Genomic DNA, 26062 nt, shown 5'->3' on the forward strand with positions numbered 1-26062 from the left:
GGAAGCTATAAGTATACACAGCGTTAGCGCCTACTAGTTAGAGAGCACTTTTGCAATTTAACTATGACCTTAGTACGTGAAAAAAGCCTGCTAATAGCCTGCTATACTTCGAAGCTTCGTCTGTGTTCGTTAAGCAAGCAGCATGTAGGTGCAATTAATAACACTACGTGTATATGGCGTTTTGAATACGACACTGATGCACCTCGGTGGGTTTAAAAACGAAAGCATATTTTAGGAACTCAGGACGGCTGGGAATGGGAAATTAAATGTGCTAATAAGAAAAGGCGTAATTAAGGTGGTGTAAAGATGTATTTGCGGCGTCACCAGATCCTCAGTGATCTTTAACAACCTGCATATAAGGACTTGTAGGAAATTTAAAGCGATAATTATAAATAAAAAAAATCAACTTCCGGAATGAAATTCATGAAAATTTGCCTTCAGAAGTACGGCCACCAATTATTGGCCGCCGGAAGATTACATTGATATCCATGACAGCAGATCAAGCCTCCAAAGACTCCAGACCTTGATATCGACATGATAAAGCCTCCGAAGTGCTGCAGAATTTCACCTCCTTGCAGTTTAATGCTACAACGAGCAAAGTACCGTGCAACCTGTCTCTGTTCCCTTTGCAGCATCCCATTCGCGACAAAATCACTAGCCTAAAGAAGAACCAAATAAGTTTAGGCCTCTGCAGCTAGTACCGCGAATACGCGTAGTTCTGGGCCTTTAGGTCTTCTTTTCCCCTTATTTTCTACGACAGCCTGTGAGCGCAGTAATCCAGATGGCACCCAGTAACCGGAATGGCTAAAAGAGCTAGCGAAGGATCCAGTGTGTCCTCGGAGAGCGAGGCTGTCCCTATCGGCCGAAGACGCGTCGATTCATCTCTTCGATATTCCGGCCTCGCGACCTACTTTTCTTGCTTACGCAAGGACTCAGCATTTCGAAAGAGGCTGGCGGCGAGGAAGCAACCGCGCGAGCAGAAAGCGGCGATGCGAAGAGGTCAGCGGAGCCTGTTATGCTGGCAAGGCTTCTTTGCTGAGTATGTTAAGAAACCGCAAAGAGCAGCAGTAACACCAAGGGGCACATGCGAGTCGCACTCTGATATGCCTGCAAAATGTGAACCCTTGTTCGCAGCGGAACCGAAGTCGGTTCTTCGAGCGTAATCTACCCCGCTGTACAAAGCAGCGTTTTCGAACCTTCAGGTTTTAAAGTCAGGGCTAGAGCTTGTCCAGCATAGTCAGAAGCTAATAACATTATTGCCAATCGACAGCGCAGCAATAATTTCATTGAGTAGTCGAAGCAATTCAGAAGGGTAGATACTTGGGCTTGTTGGTACATGATCGAAGGGAACAAAATGTAGCGCTGTGTGTGTCTTCTTTCTCTGTCCTTGTCTTGGTGCGCTACATTTTGTTCCAGTCGAAGCAACATTGGTGCTAATTATGTTCTACGCTGTTTTGAGAAGTAAATGAGTGCGTAAAGAGCGGAGCAAAGCGGAGCAGAGCGTTCTGCAAATACACTGCGAGTAGCTGCGGAAGATAGCTTGCACTTTACCTAAGATTATGTTTGTGCTAAAACTATGTCCGCTAAAATGAACATAATGCGGGAGCAATCAGACTTGATGGCGCAAGGGTCGTCAAAGCTGCGCTGCCACATACGATGTGCAACATGTTTCAAAACGCACTTCAGCTCAAGTTGGAAATGTGTGCAAATTCGCCCTATCTAATGCAAAGTTTCTCAACATTTGTGAAGCTCACTGATGAAACATGAGCTTTGCCGCTTTTTCACTCTGGGGTAACCGAGCGGTCTCAAAGTAACATTTAGACGTATCCTATTAAATTATTAAAATGAAAGCTTTATTTACCGGTTCTCGCTGCTGGACGCGGACCATTTGTACAGCATATACACGGTGTACTTTTTCCGTGAAAACGGTTTTATAGAAGATAGCACTTTCATTTTTTTAATAGCACATTGACAGTCCCGTTTTATGCGATATGACAAATCTTCGAAAGAAAAATTGCAACCATCCTGTGTTGTCTGCCTGATTCTCGACTCTCTTTGCACTTTCCATTCTTCATAACGTGACCGGCAATTCCCTTTCAGCCGATTAGAGACGTAGCCAGATAAGAGTGTTTCGGTGTCAGAACACTCCAGAAATTTCTGAGCGCTGAATCCCCTCCTCCTTTCAGCATTTTTGTTTCTTCATTTGCCCATTTTTTTTTCCAGCGGTGGCGTACGATAACATTCCTCCCCCTCCCTCTAAAAATACTTCTGAATAAACCACTGCTGCCCAAATATGCTTTTACCAAGATAGATGAAGCCATAATGGACAAGAATGAGGGAATACTCTAGGGCTACATGACCGCTAGCTGTTACTTTAACTATATCTATTATTTAGAGCTACCACGTCATGGTCATATGGTCCACACATGAGTGAGAAGTAAAGCCCAATTTCCACTGTCATTTTTCTTCTATATACATGGAAGACGAATTATCTGGAGGTTTCTGTTCCAAACCAGTCACGGGACGTGCAATATTTTGCTGGAGCGGCGAGTGGCAGACGACGTCACGTCTTCACCGTAACCGGAGGAAGGTACCCAATCTTTCCCAAGGGAGCCTGCCGCACGTTTACAGAAAGGAGGACGTCAGCGCTACGGACGCCAGGACGCCCACTTTCTCCGCTTCTGTTCCTGCAGCCTGCGGCAGGAGGATGTGCAGCGTTTCCGTGCGCGCGCACGAAGCACGCGCGGCACGCGCTGACACGCGCGCGAACGTCGCGGTCAGCCGGCGGCGGGTTTTGGGAAAGGGCGAGCAGCGAGCAGCGGAGGATGAGGAAGAGAGCAGCACAGGCGGCATGAAGTCGCGGATGCGGCCCGGTGGCCCGGTTCGCCACGGGGAGCGGGTGAGAGATGAGAGCCATCGCAGCCAAGCCACCTCGCGCCTCTGGCTACCGCGCGCGCCTCACAACAGAGGAGTCACTACGCGGTTTTCCCGCGCATTTCCGTGCAGTGCTTGGAGCGCTCCAGTACTGAGGAGATCGGGGCGAGCCCGCCTTTAACGCGGCCCCGGCTCCCATCTCTTTGGTGTCCCACACTCCAGCTCGAAAAACCTCAGCGACCGAGACACCAGCAAGCAACAAATGCTGGACAGGGAACCTACGTGTTGCGCCGCGGCGCCCGGCTAACATGTAGGCTCCTTAATGGTGGAACGTGCACAGCGACATCTACTGTTTCATCAAAAACTGCCGCCTTTAAGGTTTCTTCAGTTTATACAAAACCTACCATAAAAGAAGGTTGCTATTCGCAAAGCACCAATCTCGGCCACCCTAGCAACAAGAATTTCAAGAAACGTGGATTAAACATTACTAAATGATAAAAATACAATACGCCTTTAGCAAAGAAAAGCTAGAAACGGACAAGCATAGCCGGCCGCGTTATCCTGTGTTCTGCAGGAAGCAATACGTAGCTCTAAATTATTCGGATGTTGCTCGAGTTGAAACTGAAACGTCGTAACCACAAGGAACATGCACCTCATAAGAGGGTGCAGACGTGTTAAATGCGATTAAATTTCTCGTTTGAAATATATTCCATCCGCTCAAAATTCTCGTGAGCACTAGGACTAATCTACTGAAAGTAGCTGCGGCGATTGGGATCAGACTGTTGAAAGGGCACGGGTGCATTCAATTCGTGCTGGTCGATGGCGACGGCGAGGGGAAGATATGCGGGTGCGCGACTGCGAGGTGTCATGGGGGTCAGTCGTCTCGATCCACTCTTCCGCCATCGGCTGAGTGGTGGTTTGCCGGAGGCTGCGGAGGACGCTTCGAGGCCGCGACCCACACAGAACGGCACGGATCAGCGAGCGGCAGGAGGTGGTAGGCGGGGGAACGACGCAGTAGCCCGGATTTCCATCCGCATTTCCGTACTGCCACCGGTCAAAGGTCGGCGGTGCCAGTGGTAGAGGGGGTGTATTGCGGAAAGTCGAGCGCTGATACTGCCGCCTATAGATGAGCCCTCCGTGCTCGCGCTATATTCTTGATAGCTCCGATCACGTATGTTCGTTGCGTGTTCTTCGGCTGGCGTTGAGCAAGCGTTAGAGAGATTTGGAGCAGCAGAACTGCCCTGTTTCGATGAAGACTGCACAACTGAATATTATGAAATTGCAGTGGCTCATCAACTTCTCGTGCGAGAAAGTGAGGCCTTGGACCTAAAGTCTTGAATACATAAATTACGCCCGTCACTGTAAACGCAAAGTAACGCTCTCTAACGCACTGTAAGCGCAAAAAAAGAAGAATAATGCTCAATGCTGGCAAGGCAGTGTTCTCTAAGTACTGTAATTCCCCTAACTTCTGTGGCTGTTAGTCTGGTAAATGTTAAAGCGTATGCGTTTATCAGCATGCCTCATTGGGCAGCAAGCAAGTGCGGGTTTTCTTTTCTTGTGTTGGAAGTTCCTTACTTATATACCAGTTCAGGTCCAAATGTTTGCCGGAAAAGATGTAAAGGTGAAGCCAATATGCCATCGTATACAGTTACTAACTCTGTAACGCCTTCGGTTTCTATAGGGTCCACGTTTGCAAGATTAATGTGAGTGTAAGTTTCAGGCTCACTCCAGAAGCGCTTCATATGAAATACATGGCCCCTCTAGACACAGGAGACATAAGTTTTGTGAGTTTGTTCAAGGCAAGACTTTAAAATGCGCATTTTTCTGCGCTCCTATATTTATCGAACCGTCAATTACAAACGGCTCACGGCAAATATGTTGGTGGTCACACAATGGTCAGCAATCTTTTTGCTTCGTGCTTCGAAAATGCGATTGGGCAACATAGCAGGTCGGTACATATTCGTCTGGCACGCAAGCGCGCGATGGAGGTGCTTCTACATAATTCGTCAAGGAAACTGCACCGTTTTGATGTGACGGCGGGGTTGACTTCAAAGAAACGGGCTACTTGCAACAGTAACCTCGTTCGACCATCTTGACCAAGGCAAACTAATCTCTTGTCCACTACGCAAGCAAATAAATATCCAGGTGGAGATTTATTTGCTTCCGCCAACGCTCAGTACCCAAGCAATTTGATTTTGCGAGTTCCGATAAAAGCAAAGCCTGCACACTGAGGAGAAAGAGAAATATTTCTGTGATTTCTTATCTGGAGTCAGTTATAATGCTCTTCCTTATAACGAAGATGAACGAGACTCCGAATCGGCATTGACACCTCGCATGCAGCCACCTCGCATACGCGATAGCACGAAACCGCGCCTGCTTCCTTTCACGACGAAGCTAAGGGATGGAGACGTCGTCGTTTATTTTATCTTATTTCTCGCACTGGGCAGTCTTCTGCTTCGCTTCGAGGTTCAAAGCCACATGGATAGAAACTACTCACAAAAGCTCCTCAGCAAAGCCCACCATGGAGCGAGCGGCGCTCGCTACACACGCTCGCAGAACAATATCACGTGAGGGAATGCAGCAAAGAGAGCAACGGTTCCTGGGGAAGGCAGCGAAGGAAAGAATTGAACGAAGAAACAGCGCATAGTAATCGCCGAGAATTTTCTTACCGGATATAGAATGCTGGCGTTCGAGTCCGGGAAGTCAGATAAAAGTAATAAAAGAAATAAAAGTATTAGTCAAGAAGAAAAGGAAAGGTGGCCGTTGCTGGCGCTTGGCCGGGTGCGGATGAAAGAAGACTTAATGTAAGCACGCAGGGAGCTATACGCTTGGCCGGATGGCGTTTCTGTCTCGTTGTTCTTGGATCCTTCTTAATGCCTTGAGAGAAAACAGTTAAGCAGTTAGAACAGAACCGGGGCAACGGACATTTTCGTATGCAGCTCACACGCAAGAGTTCAGATGAGGAGGTAGAAAGAGAAGGGAGCAAGGAGTCGGTGGTGAAACTAAGAATCGGGAGAAGAAAGTTTGAGCGAAATAAGCGCGCAGTTAAGCCGGGGCCTGGGAGTGCGCGAGCGCAACGCGGAAGCATGCTCCCTCAAAACGAGGACATCTGAAAGTCTAATACGCGAATGTCTGCTCCTGTGGTTGAGCAGCGCGCTTTCCGCCAGGTGAACTCTCCGGCCACACCCTTCCTCTGAAAAAGCGCGAGAGTGAAAGCTACGTTGCTCTGTTAACCTCCACATGTTACAACAGGGTGTTGAAGAGGCTGTGGATAAGAGCGTGGCTTGTGCCGGCCGACTTCCTTGTTGCTGTAGGCGCACCCTGCACTCTGGTTAGTTTGTGGGGTATCGCGGAGGCGTTTCTTTTTACCTGTTTTAGCACTTTGTTTCACTATACGGTTAACCAGGGAAGTATTGTTAAAGCCTCTTACTTTTCCCAGCGCCTTTTGTCTCGACTGCAGCTAGTGTTGTGTCGTGTCTCCTTCGCCTGTCTCATCCGTGACACACAGCGCACGCGAAGCATCCGAATAAGTGAACACATAAACTGCTCGTAGTGACAATTCCTTCTGCACGGAACAAACTGGCGTTCGCGATAGGATAACATTGCCATTTTTTTTTTGTTTTCTCCTTACACAAAGCGATGCTAGGAAGGCTATTATAGAGCCAGCCTCAGCCAATGAGTAGTTGGTTCCGCAAATGATCGCATCGGCATTTTTCATTCAGTCCAAGCGTTATCTTTTGCTTTCTCAGGGGTCGTGAGTGGTTTGCACGTAAAAGTTATAGTAAGCGTAGCTTAATACATCCGAGGGCCGTTATATTTAAATTCGGGCATGTAGTTGGATCCCACCAATTACACCTTTCCTAGCGCTGCTCCATTTTAGTGAGCATGCAGTAGGTATTTTATTTCTTTGGTATGACATAATTAAAGGTGCAGCACTGCGGGAAAGGCTGCGTTATCCCTCGATGTGGCCGTCTTTCCCCGCCGAATAACTGTCTGAATTCATCGTTAGTTTTCTCTTCATTTCCTCTCCTTCCAACCATGCATGAGCCGCTATGATGTTTTGTGGAAGTGACGGCAGCAGCTGGTTGAACCGCCGCTGCTCGCTTCTACGCCTCATCACGCCTGACCGCACAACAGCCGGCTGCGATACCATATCTATAGTAGCGGTCCTCGGGCTTCTTTCTGTTCCGCTTCCTCTGGTACGAGCAACTTGCACCCGCATCTATCTCAGTTTCTTTGTAATTCGCTTTGCTGCATCGCTCGTACCCTATCCTTTTTCCTCTCCGATCGCTTTCTTTTTCTTTTTTTTTTTTTTTTCTGAGGTCACCCGGAGAGACGAAATTCTGGCCTCGGCGTCTCCCACGAATATCGCAGCTGACGGCTTTGTTCCTGTTCATTTTCTTTCTTTTTTTTTTTGCCGTTCTTTTAAACGTACACTATTCGCGGCGCTTGCGTTTTACTCCTTATTTAAACCTTTCATATCTATTTTTAAAGCTCGCACTCTTTTATTTATTTATTTATTTCAACCTCAAAGGCCCCATTGAAGGGGTATTATTTGCATTGTCCTTACCACTGAATTCGATGCGTCTTCAAGTTTTGTTTATCTTAAAATGTTTGATTTTCTCTTTGTTGTTAATCTTTATGCTGAACCGTTCGCTACCTTCTTCGCTCTCAACGTCGACGGCGCGCAGTGGCGTCTAAAGTAAAACTTTCTGAGAAAAATGTTTCTGTCATCGATATACAAATATATGCAATAAGGGAGTGATTACTGATTAGCATTAGCCCATGCACAACCATACGGCTATGAAGGAAATCTGCACAGCTTCCCGAGAAACATTGTTCAAGAAAAACTCGTCCTGGTCCAGGGTTGTTGTTCTTGTTCTTATGCTTCGTTCTAACAAGCTACGTCCCCTGAAAAAAAAAAAAAATGTAATAGCATTCAGTGGCACACAATATGGTACAACTCATCGTAATATAATGGAGCACCGTATAGCCTGCGCTGCGTTATGATATCTTCCGTGCCGTGACCGCGATATGGTTAAGTGTTGTAAAGAGAGTCGCCTTTTTACGACTTGCTAACCATGCATGATGCAGATTTAGTAATACGTGTTACACCTGAACTGTGCACGTCTTTTCTAGCAGCCAATACTTTTAAATTATGTAATTTAGTACGCAAGACATATTGACTCCTTCACCCTGATGTGCATCAGATGTTTACTAAATGGCAATGGAATTATTTGCTTTGCTTTGGTTCGCCGATGTTCTCAGGAATAAGGAAATGGCTCGTTTAGTATAAACATATCCTCTACAAGCAGACATTGCTAGAAGCTTGCTTTTACGACTGAACTTTCAGATCGTAAGTCTATTGCGACGCGAAGGAGCAAGTCTTGATCCAGCGTTAGACATTCGCATTATTATGATTTGCTTATCTGCGTTCTTTCTCTGAATGATAGATTAAGAAATGACAAAATAACAACATGCGATATGAAAGTTCTATTTCTCCCACAAAGGGCTAATTGAGACCATCTCAAGTTTGATGACCTATACAAAATTTCCCGAAAGCGGGTGTTCATAAAATTCGGCGGCGAAGACACAGATTGAAACTACGTACAAAATCGGGCTCAGCAGGCGAACGCGCTGGCTGCAGTGAAAGGTGGTTCTTTTGTCATCGCCAGCATGGTGCCGCCTCCATGTACGGAAACGTTGAACACGATGCTGTCGAAATAAGTCGATTCTTTCCCCTTCTTTCTTGTCTTCGAAGGCTTCGTGGTCGAAAACGAGGTATATATTTCGTGCACACCAAGGTGACCAAATTTTCATCTAACTGACATAACTGAAGTAACTACAAGTGCAACGGAGAGTTTAAATACCGGGATTATACACGCAGGAGTGTATTCAAATAGCTAATTTGCAAGTAAACATATGCAATTGGTTATTAAACACCCATTTCCGTATGCACGATGAACCACTGAGACAAGAATTAAGCTCGCAGAAACTTGAGCAATATTGCCCCATCTTCTTGCTCAACACAAATTGCATCTTATCAGTAGGTCACGGGAAAAGATATTTAATTATTAACATTTTTGAATTATCAACTTGCTTTTAAATCTAAGTTTCGATTGAATGCTGCCTGGCTATAGAGAAATGTATAACGATTTGAGAAAAAACACGCATTCCCAGAAACTTGGAAAAAGAAACACGATAGCCGTTTCGGCACTTGCACGATTGCTTTAACCGCACTAAAATGAAAAGCAAGACGTTGAATTATATAAAAACGAAATTTATACAGGGGCAGTTCTAAATCACTGGGAGATTGCCTCATGTCCGGTAAATTGTAGATGTTTTGCGACAATGGCAGTGACAAATCAAAGTGCGGTGACGGCTGTCTGTCGCCAAGATCCTGCGACCAAAGAGAACGGCGGAGGAATGAAGTCACCGGCTCTCAGTGTGTGCACATATGTCATGTCACTAACGAGGGTAGTCCACATAATTAAAAGACTACTGTACAAGGCTAGAACGCGCAGTGGATGATCAAGGCCCGCGTCTATTGACGGATGCCTACACAGGAACAAGACGTCTCGGGCTTCCCTGCTCTATTTGCACTCCTTCCTACTCTATGGTGAATTACGGAACCCACACCCCTTCTATTAGAGGAGCCATGTCCATACGGAGCGGCTCGGCCTACATCCAACGAGGAGCTTCCGTGATCGACCCAGTGGGGGCACTCGTTTGTGCTGGCGAGGAAACGCTGGCTGCGTTTCGTTCTACGGAGTGCGAGGGTTAGAATGTGCACGATAGATTAAAACAGGAACTACTTGGCAAACTAGTACAGCAGGCCATTTATTGGCAGCGATGGTGGCAAACATGGATGGCAAGTGAAGCTTTACGTTGTTGGCTGATTCAGCTGTTGACAACGCCATTCTCTCGCAGAGTCCGTGAGCGGCGCACTTGCTATAGATTGTGAAGCCAAAGAATCGGTCCTATGTTGCAGCTCCGAACATACATTCAAGTGAATTCGATTCTTCGCAGTTAAGTCCCGCAGTCAACAAACTTCCACGATTCACTAATAAAACGCGTTGCGGCATGTTGCAGTAGTTATTCACACTATGTGGCACACTGGAGGGAATTGTTGATAGTACCACACGGAGTGAGGGGGATTTAATGGTTGCATTCGAGCGTTACTGCCAGTATCAAAGTAGTAGTCAAACCGCAATGTTGGCACCTACACTAAAGTTGCAGTGAATCAATGAGCTAGGGCAGAGTAAAACATCATCATCATCATCATCATCATCATCAGCCTGACTATACCCACTGCAGGGCGAAGGCCTCTCCCATATTTCTCCAATTAACCCGGTTCTGTGCTAGCTGCTTCCACTCGACCCCTGCGAACTTCTTAACCTCATCCGCCCACCTAATTTTCTGCCGCCCCCTGCTTTCCTTTCCTTGGAATACAGTTTGTTACCCTAAGCGACCATCGGTTATCCTCTCTTCGCACTAGATGCCCTGCCCATGCCCATTTCTTCTTCTTGATTTCCACTAGAATGTCAGTAGCTTTAGTTATTTCTCTGACCCACTCTGCACGCTTCCTATCTCTTAATGTTACCCATACCATTTTTCGTTCCATAGCCCTCTGCGTTGTCCTCAACTTAAGTAGAACCCTCTTGGTTAGCCTCCAAGTTTCAGCCCCATAGGTGAGTACAGGTAGGATGCAACTGTTGTATACTTTCCTCTTGAGCGATACCGGTAAGCTGCTAGTCATAATCAGCACTATATATACAGTAATATATAGTGCTGTTATATTTAAATAATGCTGCGTTAGAGGAACAGAGAAATGAAAAGGAGAGTAAGACAGCCATTAGCTATATATTTTATGTTTACCTAGAAACAAATCACTAAAAGTTATTGTTTGCCAGATTTATATTGAAATATAAGAACTATAGTTTCATTCTTATTCAAGACGGTGGCCGGCAACAGCAAACTATTAAGAACAACCATGCCGTGCGATTTGAACTTACGAGAATGATGAAGCTGAGCGTTTGAATACTTCAGGTTGAGTGCTTGTCAGATGTATCAATTTTCAGTTTACTTCAACACCGACAAGAACGCAATCAAACGCTTTTCTTTAAAATGTGATAACCCAGACGCTTGGCAAGTTTCAGTGGAGTCGTCTTTTAGGGCGCACGAAAAAAGGCAAGAATAGAAGAAAAGTAAATTCCGCTTCTTTATTTCACGCATGCTCGATGGACAGTATGATGAACATGCAATTGATCTTTCTCGAGAGAGAGTAGTTCACAATATACCACAGTCACGCGTACTTCGCTATGAAAACTTCGACAAGCCATTTTCAACGTTTCGTTCACGCTTTTGCCGTTCAGCAAATATGCAGAGTCTTCGTGTAAGAAACTGCAGCCTGCAAACTGTCCAATAACTCGCAAATAGTCACACAGTGGGTTTAATATGCCACTCTGCCAGGTTAAAATATATATCATGCGAAAATAAAAATGCAGTCTTGCGTCGTCAGTACACGGGCCAGTCACGTAATATACATGTGTCCAAGCTTGTACATGGCGAACAGGACAAAGAGGAACACCGGCCAATATTTGTATTCCAGTTTACGACGCAATCAAATTCGCTCCAGTTCGCCAACAACTGTGTCACCAGGGTTTTTTTCTCGCTTTTTTTTATCATTATACAGTTCAGCACGTGTCCAGAGGCCGTGGTTAACGACGACGTGAACCCAGGACAGCCGCAATAAAAAGGGCTGTTACGACCAGTGTGTTCAGGCTAGCCAACGGGCCCAAAAGCAAACACATGCATGCAAACACGCGCGATAGGACGCGGTCGCTAATATGAACGAAGAAATTGGCAAACAACTGAAGGCGCACAGACACGGCGTCTAGGAACTTTGTTGTTGCTGTACGCTAAGGTAATGGAACATACCCACGAGGGAATTTGTCACACATGAATCTAGCAGAAAAGGGTATTATGTTGTTAGATATGGGAGAATAATATATTACACATGGTTCATATAGATATGCAATACGACAAAAGAAAGTCACTATTGATCATAATAAAAAAAAGACTATAAAGAAACGTATAGGCCTCATGAGCTCTGTCCGCCTTTTTATTTGCCATTTCGAAACATCTTTACATGTCCACGTCTTCCTATCCTCCATTTCCGTCTTACACGAGAAGTGGCTCTGCATACTCTGGCTTTTTCAGACAGTCAAGTGAGGAGGCCTTCTCCGTTTCGAAAATCATTGCCTAAGAGGCAACTGATAAGAGCTTGTGGTGTTATTGAGAGTTCTGAGGCAACTTCAGGCTTGATTCAAAATTGAGGTCATAGTTCTAGTGACTGGAGGTAACCTAGATCTTGAGCGAGCAGTCTGGAAATCAAGTCGAGCGTACAGTGTCATTGCCGTTTATTTGTCTAAAATTTGATTGATAAACTGGACTGCATTTAAAAAAAAAACAGCAATTCCTCAAAGTAATTTCTGAAGTTGCCTTTAAACAGCACATGATGTATAATATGAAACCTAACATTACATTTTCTAGGCAAGGGCATGTGAAAGTCGGCACGCAAATAAAGATTAATATGGCGCTGCTCGACGAACATTACGCTCGATGAAATATGGAAACCAAAAAGCTTCGGAAGTCTAAATTTAAACGAGGAAGATTATTCTGCCAAGTCAGCTGTGATCATTTCATGAGTCTTTAAAGCATTTCGTCTTCGCAATTTTCGACCCGGTCACCTTGCTTTCGATCGAATGAACCAGTAGAGGAACCTGGAGTGAGGCACATGAATAATCTAGTGGCCATTTTTGGAAACACTCAAGCTGCCCACATGCAGGCGTCCGTTCACTATCTCTCCTGTGTTATGACGAGAGCGACTGGTCGACTGTTTTTCTCCCAACGGGAGCCATTGCTTCAGTAAAAGGTCGTGAAAGCGGGCAAAAACAGCCCTTCGGATACAGCAAGCGTTTGCGAAACAGTGGAAGAAAGGACAACCGACGGAATCTCTGCCTAAAAACAAACCTCACTGATAAGGAAAACATGTCAGCGTGCTTAGGAGTGTATGCTCACTGCAGTTTCGACCGCCGGAAAAATCGACCAAGGGCTCCGAACGCGCCCGCTCCCAGAATTGCCTATCGGTTCATCAGCGGCCTGTAGTGAGCAACCACAGGACCTCGTCCACAGCGGAGACTATGATCGATGGGCGTGCCGCGGACTGCAGTACATGTCGGGCATTAAGACGACCCACAGTGCGGGACAGCTAGAGGTCACCATGGTTAATTAATTGCGTTCCCATTCGTGTCCGATCAAGTTGTCGCCAACTTCAACGTTTCCATGGTGATACCGGGAGCCATAACAAACGCGTGGCGCATGCGCCCTCTGCTCACAGATCCCCGAGAGTCGTTTTTCTCTGTCGGCGGAAATTTCCAGAGTTAAACATCTTTAAGAAATTTATGACATTGCCCTGCTAAGTAACTCAGGAGATGAACAGCAAAGAATAATTGGTAACCTAGATAAGAAAAGTAGAAAGGAAGGCTTGAAAATCAATATGCAGAAGAGTAAGGTAATGTTCAACAGTCTCAGGAGGGAACAGCTGTTTACGTTAGGTAGCGAAGCACTGGAAGTAGTATGCGAATATGTCTACTTAGGACAAGTGGTAACCGCAGATCCGGTTCATGAAAAGGAAATAACAAGAAGAATATAAGATTGGGATGGAGCGTATTTGGCAAGCACTCGCAGATTTTGACTAGCAGCTTACCGGTATCGCTCAAGAGGAAAGTATACAACAGTTGCATCTTACCTGTACTCACCTATGAGTCTAAAACGTGGAGGCTAACTAAGAGGGTTCTACTTAAGTTGAGGACAACCCAGAGGGCTATAGAACGAAAAATGGTAGGAGTAACATTGAGATAGGAAGCGTGCAGAGTGAGTCAGAGAAATAACTGAAGCTACTGACATTCTAGTGGAAATCAAGAAGAAGAAATGGGCATGGGCAGGACATGTAGTGCTAAGAGAGGATAACCGATGGTCGCTTAGGGTAACAAACTGGATTCCAAGGGAAGGAAAGCGTAGCAGGGGGCGGCAGAAAATTAGGTGGGCGGATGAGGTTAAGAAGTTCGCAGGGGTCAAGTGGATGCAGCTAGCACAGAGCCTGGTTAATTGAAGAAATATGGGAGAGGCCTTCGCCCTGCAGTGGATATAGTCAGGCTGATGATGATGATGATGATGATGATGATGATGATGATGATGATGAACTTTATGAACGACGGGATTGCGAGTAGGAAAGGTGCTTTACTTCGTCGATGCTGTGTCTGAAATCTGGTTCTATTACAATGCGTTCGACAGAGCTCGCAGAGAGCGTTATGAAAAGAATCTTCTCTGTTAGCATGCTGCTTAAAACGACACGGGACCTGTACTGGTATTCTACCAAGCTTTGATCGAAAAAAGACTACCGTATTACAAATACAAAACTGAGCTCTCATAAGGCTGAAAAACAACAACAAAACACAGCTGTCCCCTTCACTCATTTGCAATCATGTTGCAAGTGAAACGCGTGCGTTTAAACAGATTTATGCGCAGGTCCCAGAGCGTACAGCATACCACTATTAGCTTCAAAGGGATGCGCGCCGTCATTTTCACTAATAACATGTCGAGCTTATATCGATTGGTGGCAAGACCTCTAAATTTAACTTTGCCTCTGATTGGTGCTTCGTTTACTGTCTGACGTACATAAGCATAAAAGGAAATAGCCACATAATCTCCTTTCACTTAGTAGAATAATTCGTTTAAATGTCTTCCTTGTCCATGTAAAGGCGTACTGCCCGAAGGTATCAGGTTGTGCGAGCGAGTTTTTCTGCTACCATGGTATTGGTTATTTTGGTCTAGCCACAAGCACAGCACCTTGAATGTGTGCTGCCAAACAGTTTTTTTTTTCTTTTGTCCTTTCAGCTTAGTGAAACGCCAAATGAAACACGCGAAGAATTCACACAAAATACGCCGCGAGATATAAGCTGTAAGATATGTTTCGGAAGTTTTCGGAAATTATGAAAAAGCACTCTTAAAGTATCGTTTGCAGCAAATGTTGTGCAACGTACTTTTCAACTGTCGGCATTACTGAGGTGATGTAGTATATTCCTATAATGGACAGTCTATTAAACATATCCGTCAGACGAGCAGGCCGACCGCAGAAAGCATAGATTACCTTGATTAGTTTTCTTGGAAAAGCAGAGCCCCCAAGTCCAAGAATAAGGTCCAAGAAAAAAGATAGCGGAGCTGCGCCACACGGCACTCATGGTGAACTATAGTAACCCAGAGGCGACTATATCCCAAGTAACTGGCCCCCGGAGACTCCTGCGAGTCGCTGATCAGAGTCGTTACTATAAACAGAGCGATGCATCAGCGTTGCCTGTTTTCGTGCACTTATTTATTTTTATACTGTGTACAATCAAGATCATCACTGTCGGCTACCGCAGTACTGGTTCTTTCAAAAAAAAAAACATGGGCAAGTAAGTTCGAGCTCTGTCTGATGACCCAGATGCTTCCGAACGATATCCCACAATCTATAGGTCCCTGTCATAAACGCGCCGACAGCGCGAAGAACATAGCCGATATCGTGGCCGAGTAGGGAGAACAACAAAACGCAACGAAACTTCCTGTGTCTTGCAACGTTTCCAGTTCGGGATCAACACAGTTTGCTCTCTCAGATGCGTCCTAGATTTACGGGCATCTTTCTGGCTTTGGCGCCCAAGGGCGCCCCCGGAATGTCCGGGCTCATCATACCCGGCCGCCTTGAACACGGCGGAGAGAAAGCTTGCGACAGTCGTACAGGCGTTCCATTTGCGCTGAGGCTTATCGAGCCAGCGTTCTTTCTGCACGCCGGACCGACGAATCAGCTCAGTGCTGGGCGACCTATAGAGTTCCCTAGGATCCAAGCAGAAAAAGAGAGGAAAAGAGCGAAGTCAGTCTCAGTTCTTGTCATCCGTCTTGAATATTTGATCGCTTGCAACCAACGGCGGTGAAGATTTTCGTAATGGGCACTGTTGTACTGATAGTGGCCGTAGCCTGATGTGGTCACTGTCTCTCCGGGAGATCTTCGGCGTGCCACTCAGTCTGCATAGCACTGCACCGATGTCCCCAAACGGATGTATTTCTAGCGCCCGTTACGTTCTGCCGGCACGTAATGCGGAGAGTGTGGCCCGAAGCACGAAAACGGTCGTAGGTGGATGCTTTGGTTCACAGCATCTCCGTGGAGGTCCAGCTGGAAGTGCACAAACGAAGAAATAAGTACCGCAGTCGTTATGGCGACAGCCGCGACCTTTCGTCCGTGGCGGAGCGGGCAGCTAGAACTGCGGAATCGGGGTGCGGGATATCGAAATGTCGCTTTCATCTTTTCGCTTTTGCCTTTTCCACTTGTATTTCTTCCGGACAAAACTATCAGGCCTAAAAGGATCGCCCCTTAAGAGTTATCCGCTTGATTCCCAGCTTCTTTTTCTAACCTCTGCGGTGTGACATGCCCCGGCGAATCTTTGGAAGACTTCATAAGCTACAGGGTACGCACACGACCGATGGCAAACGCTTAGGGAGCAAGTTGGATCTAGTGTCATTCAGCAGGGGTGCGCTATTAATATAAATAGTTGAAATTCTTTATTATTAAAATATGGTAGTGGTGGCTGATACTGTATGGGAGGTTTTCACGTACATCGGTGCTTCAGACGAAGGATGTGAGGTGAACGTGCTGTCGGGCCTTCGTTACAATGCTTAAGACCTGAGAAGCGTGGTGCTGGGTGGGCGTTGTCTCCAACATAAAAAAAAAAAATATATGGCTTTGAGAAAAAGAAAGGACACAGTAGCTATCTCACTTGTCGGTGGACACGTCAACCACGCCACAGATAACGAAGGAGGTTATGAGTGAAACAAGAAAAATAGACTGTGGGGACCCCGGAATAATTTTAACCGTCGGAGATCCTCAGATCGTCGGAGAACTGCTGCATTCCATCTTCGTCACATATTCATTCCGCAGGTATTATCCTTCATCACAGCAGCAGATGCATACAGCATTCACCGAGAAGTTGGCGGCGCTGTCGCTGGTGTAGATGCGGCCGTCGTATGCTACATGCAAGCGAAAACCCCTGAGCACACTTACTGCCTAAGCTACCATGATATAATGGGGAACTTTGCAGCTACAGCTCTTGACAAAAGGGACATTCACAGCCGTCGTCGCCCTTCCTCCGGCGCCAAAAAATAGATAAATAAAAATCCGAGATTAGACAATTCTCACGTTCCTTGTTTTGTTTTTTTTCTTTACCCTTTTTAGCCCGCTTTCCTTGCTTTTTTTTTTTGTTTGTTTTAGCCTGACAGTGTAATCTAGACCACCAAATGAAGCCGCTGGCATGATACTGTTGCAGCATCGACTATTCGTGCCATTTTGCTTAACCATGCCCGCCGCCAATTACTCCGGAAGGAACATTGTAGCACAGGGTGTCTCGTCACGTTATTGATTGCTCCCCTGCGCTAGTTGCGAGCGCTAGGCACTTGAGGTATTAGCGATTCTGCGAGTGTAGCTTCTCTATCGTTATTATTGAAGCCGTATAACCTTCACTCGCGGCAATGCCATTTAGATTGTGTGTATTTTCTTATCTTGAACTGAAAGAAAGTTTTTAGAATAGCCCCCCCCCCCCCTTTTTTTTTTTTTGCTACGAACTAAATATTCTCCTTAATTCAGTTTTTGTTTTACAGAAGCATTGATTTTGCCATTACAGAATATTAGCAAGCATTCGTTATCTGCCAAACATACTCAACTGTAGTTTTTTTTTTATTCATAATCGTAAAAACTAACAAAACCATAATAACAAGACAGAGCCGTGAACTACGTTTCCTTCTCGAAGGACAGCTAAATAAGCACTCTTGAGGTAGAACTGGTCCTCTGAACTAAACGAGAAGCAGCACTGAAGAGAAGCCGTGTGCGCGCTCTTGCAGTAGGCGCTGTGAGCTCGTTATCAGTTCTAACCATGCGTCTGACTCTTTCAGCTTGACAGAGTAGGGAAACCGTAAACAAAAAATTAAAGAATAAAACCGGTGCAGCACTCGACACGGTCGCTTTTTGGGTTTCTCATGTCGAAGTTAGAACTCTTCTTTTCCTGTGTTCACTTGGTGCCGGGGTCGCCGCTTAGACGCTGCTTAATGAGGAAATCGAATTTCTTTTCTTTTTTTTTTTCGATAGTGTTTCCTGTCGCATTTTCGGATACGACTGCAATGAAGCCAGCAAGATGGTGTGTTTACATCCTCGCGAAGACCCAGTAGTGAGAAGCGAATGACAGACAGTTGTGACGTCTTGTTTCATACGTTGTGCCTAGAAAACAGAAGGGATGTTTACAGCCAGTTACCTTCCAAAACGGGATGGTGGGCTGAAGCAAGGCAGAAGCCTCTCATTTCTTCCCTTTCTTGTTTCCCTTCTCCTTATTACTGATATTACTCTTGCTGTTAGCAGTAATGTTGTCGGCAGTAAAACTGTTAGTAATATTGTGTAGTAAGTGAGCTTGCAAGTGGCGTTATGATTTTCGATAACAACATACCTTAACAAGTGATAACGCGTGACTCATAACAATCTCCCCCTAAATAAAAGGAAACAAGAATATGTTTATCAATGAACAACACAATCTCAGATTTTTAGGCCCGTGTTGTGACTAACACTGATTTTTTAGATGGCAGTACGTTTGAAAGGAAGCATTCAGGTTGTGGGCACGTGGAAGTTAGATAAAAACCGCTACCTTTCATCTAACTGAGCAGTTCTTAAACACTTTTGCAGGCTTTTCATACGCTCAGTAAAATTTTGTTTGGAAATGCACAGCTGCCATCTTTCAGCGGCAGGCCATGCAGTACTGCTGGTTAAATGTTAGAAAATGACGTCCAAGTCAGAACCCAGGGCGAACAAAGAAACTGAAGATGGAAGAGATGAATCTTGCACTCCGTTTGCAAGTAGAGAATGATACCAGCAAAAAAATAAAATAAAAAGGGAATGAATGAAATCTCAGTCACGACAAAGTCAGATACGGACGCCGGAAAAAAGAACGAGAGACTGAAACGTGAAAGGAAGATGCGACGGACATGCGCAATTGCAAGGGAAGAGAAAAGAACACTTTCCTGCGACGTGCATTCAACTCTGCGGTTATTGCGAAGTGAATAGGACGTCTGGACAAAGTCGTGACGCTCAGCGGGTTGAGGAGAAAGCCAGTTTTGTCACGTTCCCCGTCGAGCTCTCGTTGCAGCATTGGGGAAGGAAACGGACAACCACCGCCGCCGTCGCGTTCGTTGACATGGATGACGAGAAGATGAGGATTTCGCAGTGCTTCGTTCCTCAGCTCGCTTTTGCGGCCCTGCATTGCGCTCGAAAGACGATGCGCAAAGCCTGCCAGGACGCGTCCCAGTAAAATGCGTACAACGGTCCCTGAGATGTTCTGGTTTTGAGTTGAGTAATCCGAGAAACGGGTTATGGTGCAGTGCTCATGGCCGGCCCTGTCGCTTCAAGGCGTGCTCTGTGCTCCCGCTCTGCGTCATAGTTTTTACTTGGTCAACGATTCGTGGATGTCCAGCAGGATATGTTCTACTTTCTTCTTATGCAAACATGCCGTGCTTCTGTGCCGATATCTGCGGCTAATGAAAGAGCCCAGCCACTATAACCTGTACTGGTGAGCACAGTTTTCGAGAGTACTGAAGGAGCTCGCAATGTGACGTCAGTATGATTTGTTTGCTTTCGAGTCTTTCAGTTGTTACTGTGTATCTTGCATCATTTGGCGGCATTTACATGTCGCTCACCATTAGATATCCTGCCATCTTATTAATGCCCAGCGTGATTTCTCGATCAAAGCGTCACTTAACGACCGCCTACAGTCGTATTGCATTCTCGGCGAACAACAAAAATGAGAGGTGCAATAACGTTGCGATTGGAGTCTCCGGTCGTAACATTACACATCAGGATTCGGCCGCAAATCATAGGGCTCAAACACGAAGCGTACTCGTGGAAATGCATTGCAAAGAAAAACAACGGCATGACTGGAGTATACGATACCGGCTAACTGTTCGCCGCAATAGCAGCTAAATGACTGAGTTCAACGTCGCGAAAGTACATAATTAAGCGGCTTCCGCATGTCTGATGACTACTTTTGCGACTGCGTGGCCGTCAGTAGCAGTTCATGATGCGGTGAGCGAAACGCGGTCGCATTATTTTGTTTCTTTCTTCTAAAGTAGACATCCCGTCCTTCCGTCGGGACTTTGGCTGCCACACCCCATACCATCGACTTGCAGGCGTTCCCTCGATCGCGCATCTGAATTACTGATTGAAATTGCGCCACGGCGCCGAGTGATTCAGAGTGCACCTATTCGCACTGAGTTATGTAACCTCTTGTTCAGAAGTCGCGGTGCTCTACTGGAGCTGCATGATCCCAACAGGCGTAAAATTCTCACTGGTGACTGCGGTGCTCTGTATTCATGCCGACCGTCATTCACAGTAACCCATCTGGCGCATTTTGGTAGGCAAGAGCTCGCCTTAGCTCATCTTTCACTGGCACGTGAGCCTAAGAACGACGGAGCCGAGCCGCCAAAGTTATAGTTGAAGAAATTTGGTCACTGCGGCGAAAGCAATCGCTAAGCCATATAAATAAGCCATTGTGCAAAGCCCAGTTATAATAATGGAGTCATCTTCTGACTGTTCAAGTCGCATGGACGTCCTGGCTGGGATAGAAAAGCTACATATACGAGTTGGAAAAGGGAAAATTTTTAATATCGCTGAGAAATGTTTGGTATAAAAAGCAAGAAAACCGTCGCGTTGGCTTAGCGGCTGTGGTGTGCGACTACTGAGCCTAAGAGCGAGATATCTAATCCGGGCAGCGGCGGCCGCGTTTCGAAGAAGGAGGTAGAGTGAAAAAGATCCTCGCGTGCTGAACAACAGCTGCAGGCTTACAAAAACTGGCCGTGTCTTAGCTCAACTAGGCCAGGATATACGTAGCAAAAGCATGTGCGCCTAGCGCTGGGCTGCCTACTCCTCTCCAAACCATTCTAATCCCATCCAATTCAGTGTATTCCAATCCAGTCCAGTCCAGTCCAGTCTAATCTAATCCAATCCAAACTAATCCAGTCTCACCAAAGCCAGTCCAATTAAGTACAGTTCATTCCAGTGAAAGTCAATCCAACCACTCCTGTCCAATTCAATCCAAACCTGTCCAATCAAGGCCAATCCAATCCTGCCTTATGTAATCTAGTCCAATCCAATCGTGTCCCACGCTGAGTACACGTTCGCCCGAAATGCGCGGCTGACTATAATTCCAAAATCACTACTGTCATCGTCACGCTAGAGAAGGAGAATTACGATGCGGTACTCACTATGTCTAGCTATGTTGTGGTTGCATTAAAGAGAGAAATCTTAGCTTCTTCTTCTGGTTACTTCTTGATTGCCAGATAGCGCGGCGAGCGCGTGACGTGCGCCAGATGCGGCGGTTTCTAGGCAACGGCTCTGTGTCTCCCGCCACGCGAAACTCCTCGTTCGTAGCCAATGCAGCTTTCGCTACAAAAATCCGAAGATCACCGTCACGGCGTTAGTCTAATATATAATGTGCAGACCGGGCCTTGATCCCTACGTACGGCAGCAGAAAGTAAGAAAACGACGGAAGCTTTGTGCAGGAACGGTCAGGAAAAAGTACGACACTCAATAGCCCTTACTCTAACAAGTCACCTGCGTGCGCAGCCTTAGACAGTAATTTATTTTTCCGTCGAGCAATAAATGGACTGCTATTATCAAGTGTTTCAGGAAACCGAAGCTGCGTCAACCTAGAACGCATCTGGAAAAATGAAGATCGTTTTCAACTCTGCGATGAATGAGCAAACCGCTCCCGCCGCCGCGCGCTCCGGCGGAATCGTGTGACCGCCGCCTCGCTCGTTATAAGTTGGGCCGATGCGGTCCGTTGTGGATGGGAGCTCATATGGTGGGGAAAGAATAAACTGAAAACTAAAGGAGCACGGAAAGGTGCGCGAGCGGAGCAGCGCGCAAGGCGAGAGCCGTGGGCGGTCCCCAGACGCTGATTAATCGCTCGTCCGCGACCCAGCAGGATCCCCCAGCGGTCGCTGTGGAACGCGAAAACGTCTGAGCACGCCGACGCCTCTCCAATCCTCGGCGGCCCTCTGTGGAGATACTGAGTCGTCGGAACTGGTGGAGTAATTGTTTAGTTTTCATTGTTCTTTTTTTTTTTTTCGGTGTTGCTGCGTTGGCAAGAAAGCGCTCAGGCTCTTGGTGTCCGTGCGGGGAGCCATTGTGCTAATCGGAGACCACGCTCGCGGGAGTCCTAGGTTCATCAGCGGAAGTGGAGAAAGAAAACTACATCTGCTATTTTGAATTTGATTGGTTCTACGCAATCAAGATGCTTGCATTCTTGCTTTCTCGAACTCAAGCTCCGTCCCAAGACCATCATGCAAGTGCAGAAGATTTCTCTCCGCCAGCTGTAATCGAACACGAGAGGTGTCAGTGGGAGGAGCGGTAGTTGCAGCATCCGCGTGCGGATGCACGGGGTTTTGAGATTAGGTTCCATCCGCGTAAAAAAAAAAAAAAAAAAAAAGTGCCAACGGTGTCGCCTTTTTAAGTGAGAGGTAGTATGTACATGCACCCGGACCGGGGTATATTATGCAGTGTTTAACAGTACCAGAGCTACATATGGGTAGGCCAGGGTGACCGGTTTAATTTCAAGCGCCTAGACTTTAGTCACGACTGACATTGCACATCACCCGGGTGCTTATAAATTTGCCTGTTTCAAAAACGCTACCACTGCGGTCCGGATTTCATGCTCCGTCCTCGGCACCAGCTGTCGAATGCCCCGACCAGTCTGTCACTGTGATGTAGAGAGAGAGAAAGAGGGGGGGGGGGGGGGGGAGGGGGGATGAGCGAGCGCATCATCACGCTAGGGTTCTTTAGGTGGAAGTCAAGTAGCCTATCTTCAAGGTAGCCCAACTGTTCACATCACTATCTGTGCAATGTCGAAGTTCAACATCGTAAACAGTAGAAAACTCGAGTAAAATTTCTGAACCTAAAACAATATGGCTTCAGCCTTGACACCCGGTTTGCTATGGATACGATGTATATAAGAACGAGTGGGTACCTAATGGCGAGAACGGAGGTTATCTATTAAGAAATTCTTTTTCTATCTTTCTTTGTGTCCATAAGGGAAAAGATAAAAATCCAAGGAGTGGAGCACAGTTCTCGAAACGCTAATTAATAATTCTCAAAAATGTGCGAGTGCGAATTGTCTATCGGCCCCTCAAAACTTGGACGATGCAACGACACTCATTCTAGGTTTAGATATTAGAGGAGTTAATGATCATTATTTCGACTTCGGCAGCAAAACGTTGCGTACGAACCTCAAACGCAGCCCGAAGGTCTGCTCTTGAGAGGCTGTTAGAGCACAAATGCTCCGTTCCCATCAGATATCCTTTTTCTGTGTGGAAGTTAGAGAATATTGAGCTGAAAAACGTTGACAGGCAAAGCAAAACCTTGATTGCTCTCTCCTCACTGCAAAAAAAAAAAAAAATAATAATAAAAAATTTCAGAAGATACTTTGGTTGATTTATTTGGCAAACATACGATGATACGAAACAACGCAAACGTTTATTAATGAAAGACGAGTTATGCTATTTCTTTGCGATCCAGTGATTCTGTACTTAGCCTCCTCCTCAACCCCTTCCCTCTTTCTTATGTTCGTAATTTTATCAGCATGAGGACGGTACTGTCGCCTCTGTTTTATGTTGTGGCACAATGTTATTCCTCTATAAACATGTCAAAAAGAAGAAAATGTGTATGCGTTGATATTTATTCTATTCTAGTGAATATGTTCCAGTTTTTTGCGAGGGTCTAGAGGAAGACAAGAGACATTCGTAAATCCTTGCTCAAATTTTCAGAGAAGAATCGACATAAAGTCGTAAAAGCTAGAAAAGTTGTAATTCTATATCCTAACTCATTTTCCTTGAGTCAAGCCTGATTAACATGTCATTTACTTTAAAACTGACATTATCATATGTGTTTCCCTCAGCCGAAGCAGCAGCGAATCGTACAAATCGCCTTGCTGCATATTCCGCCCAAGTTGTGCATGTGGGCAGCATCCATAAGCGAGAAATGTGTAAAAGCACATATTCGCCCGCTGAGTGCCTACTTAAGTGCGTCACGCGGAAAGTTCTTCGCGCAAATTCCCGCCTACATTACAGGTCTGCCTCCACGCAACCAGTTTTGATTAACCGCGAAGTGCACCGACAATGCTTTCACACGTTCTTTAATCTAGTTTTTTTTTTTTTTTTAGCCTTAAGCCCTTGCCAGGTTTAGTTAGTTTAGTTTAGTGGGGTTTAACGTCCCAAAGCAACTCAGGCTATGAGAGACGCCGTAGTGGAGGACTCCGGAAATTTCGACCAGTCTAAGCTAATCCGATACCGTGGACACTCCGTTGCAGTCTGAGTTTCCTAGTTAGTAGTTACGAGCTTTGACAAAGCGCCGCTGGGACACGTCTCCTACTCCCTTTGCTTTTGTCTTCTCTCTAGCACCGGTGTACGCCATTTGGGACACAACACATGGCCTCTGACGATGCGGAAAACGAGATTAGCACAAACCGACGCAGAGGATCACGTAGGTTACGCTCACTATTGCTAACCCACGTTGCTGAGCCAGTGGAATTTACGTCCAAGCGACAACCGTAAGGATTCTATTTTTGCCAGCGTGCACCTGCGTCACGCGCAAGAGGTATACTGCATGCGCATTATCTGGGAACCAAAATTGTCTGGAGCACGGAAAAATAGCCATCGACCACAGAGCAACTGTTTTCTTACCGTTAGCCTTTACCGATGTCAGTGAGAAGCGATGAGCTGTGTGCTGAAGAAATGGCATTTGCATGCTCTGTGTGAGAGTGTAAATGTTGTGTACACGCCCTTGTACACGCGGCACGTCACAGTAGTTACCCCTACTCGCCATTACATTTTTTTTTTTTTTCACTACGATAGCTTCACTATGTGACATTCGGTAAAAATGCCGGTATCGTTTGTGTGTGAAGCTTCGGCCACTGAAGCCTCCGCAAGGCTCCGGCTTACTAGAAGCACATACAGCAGCGCACCGTAAAAGAAAAGTAGTATGATCAGTTGGCTACTGTGGAAGAAATGCGAAAGGATGCTCCCTTTCGACTCCGGTTACGCAGCAATGGGGACAACACTGAAGGCGTTTGCTTGTATTTCACTCTTTGTTCTCTCCCACATCCTCCCTCAGTGAAGAAAATGGTTGCTTCACTCTACACTTTGTCACGTGGAAGACGTAGAAAGTGGTACGGAGCCTTTCCGCGTACCAATCGTGGTAGGTGGCAGGCGGTTCTTGCCACATGCCAGGTGGCAGGGATTTCAGATGCACGGAGGACCATTTCTGCTTTCATGACACTCCTAACACTTGCACTAACACTTGCGGTGTCCCTTGTGTATCGTGTTCTTTGTGTCCGTGTGTTTTTATCACTAACAAAATGTTCCCAACAAGAAGTTACCAACTAGCCCAGCTTGAAGTTTTAACCAAGTTTTAATGGAGAAACAACTGCCCTCCAAAAACATTGAACACGTTTAATGTGGCCAAATCCAGTATAACTTACGAAAACACTAGTTCGGCGCAATTCATCTCTGTAAGCTTAGATGACAATAACACAGCGTTAATGGCTCCCATTTCTTGGCTCTTCTTGTGGATATTCATTTGCGTGAATGCATCTCGCTTCTAATCGTTTAATTTCCGCACCTATAATCCTCGGCGTACTCATTACCGTACAGTAGTAGGGTATCAGATTATATGAAAGGCCACCGAAAGTAGACAGATTCTCGCTTTAACCAAGTCTTACGAATGTGCCTGCGTGGCCTAGGTTCAGCGTGTTAAACTAGGGGTCCAGAAGTCCTAGAAGGCTGTATTCCGATTTCCTCTTCCAATATAAGTGGAGAAACCCTAGTTGCCAGCGTTTACAGGTAGGCAAGTGATCAAAGGTCTCGGCTTTATCCGCATGTCCTGTTTTTCCTAATTACCACCCGAAGTAGCGTTTTGCCACTAAAACGCCGCACACTATAGCCACATTCTCCCTAACCTCTCCCCGACTAGGGGACGCTTCAATTCACTTTGCACCAACCCCAGTACGCC

This window comes from Amblyomma maculatum, chromosome 6 (assembly GCF_055883805.1).
Source record: "Amblyomma maculatum isolate TAMU_Amacu chromosome 6, ASM5588380v1, whole genome shotgun sequence".
Lineage (NCBI taxonomy): Eukaryota > Metazoa > Arthropoda > Arachnida > Ixodida > Ixodidae > Amblyomma > Amblyomma maculatum.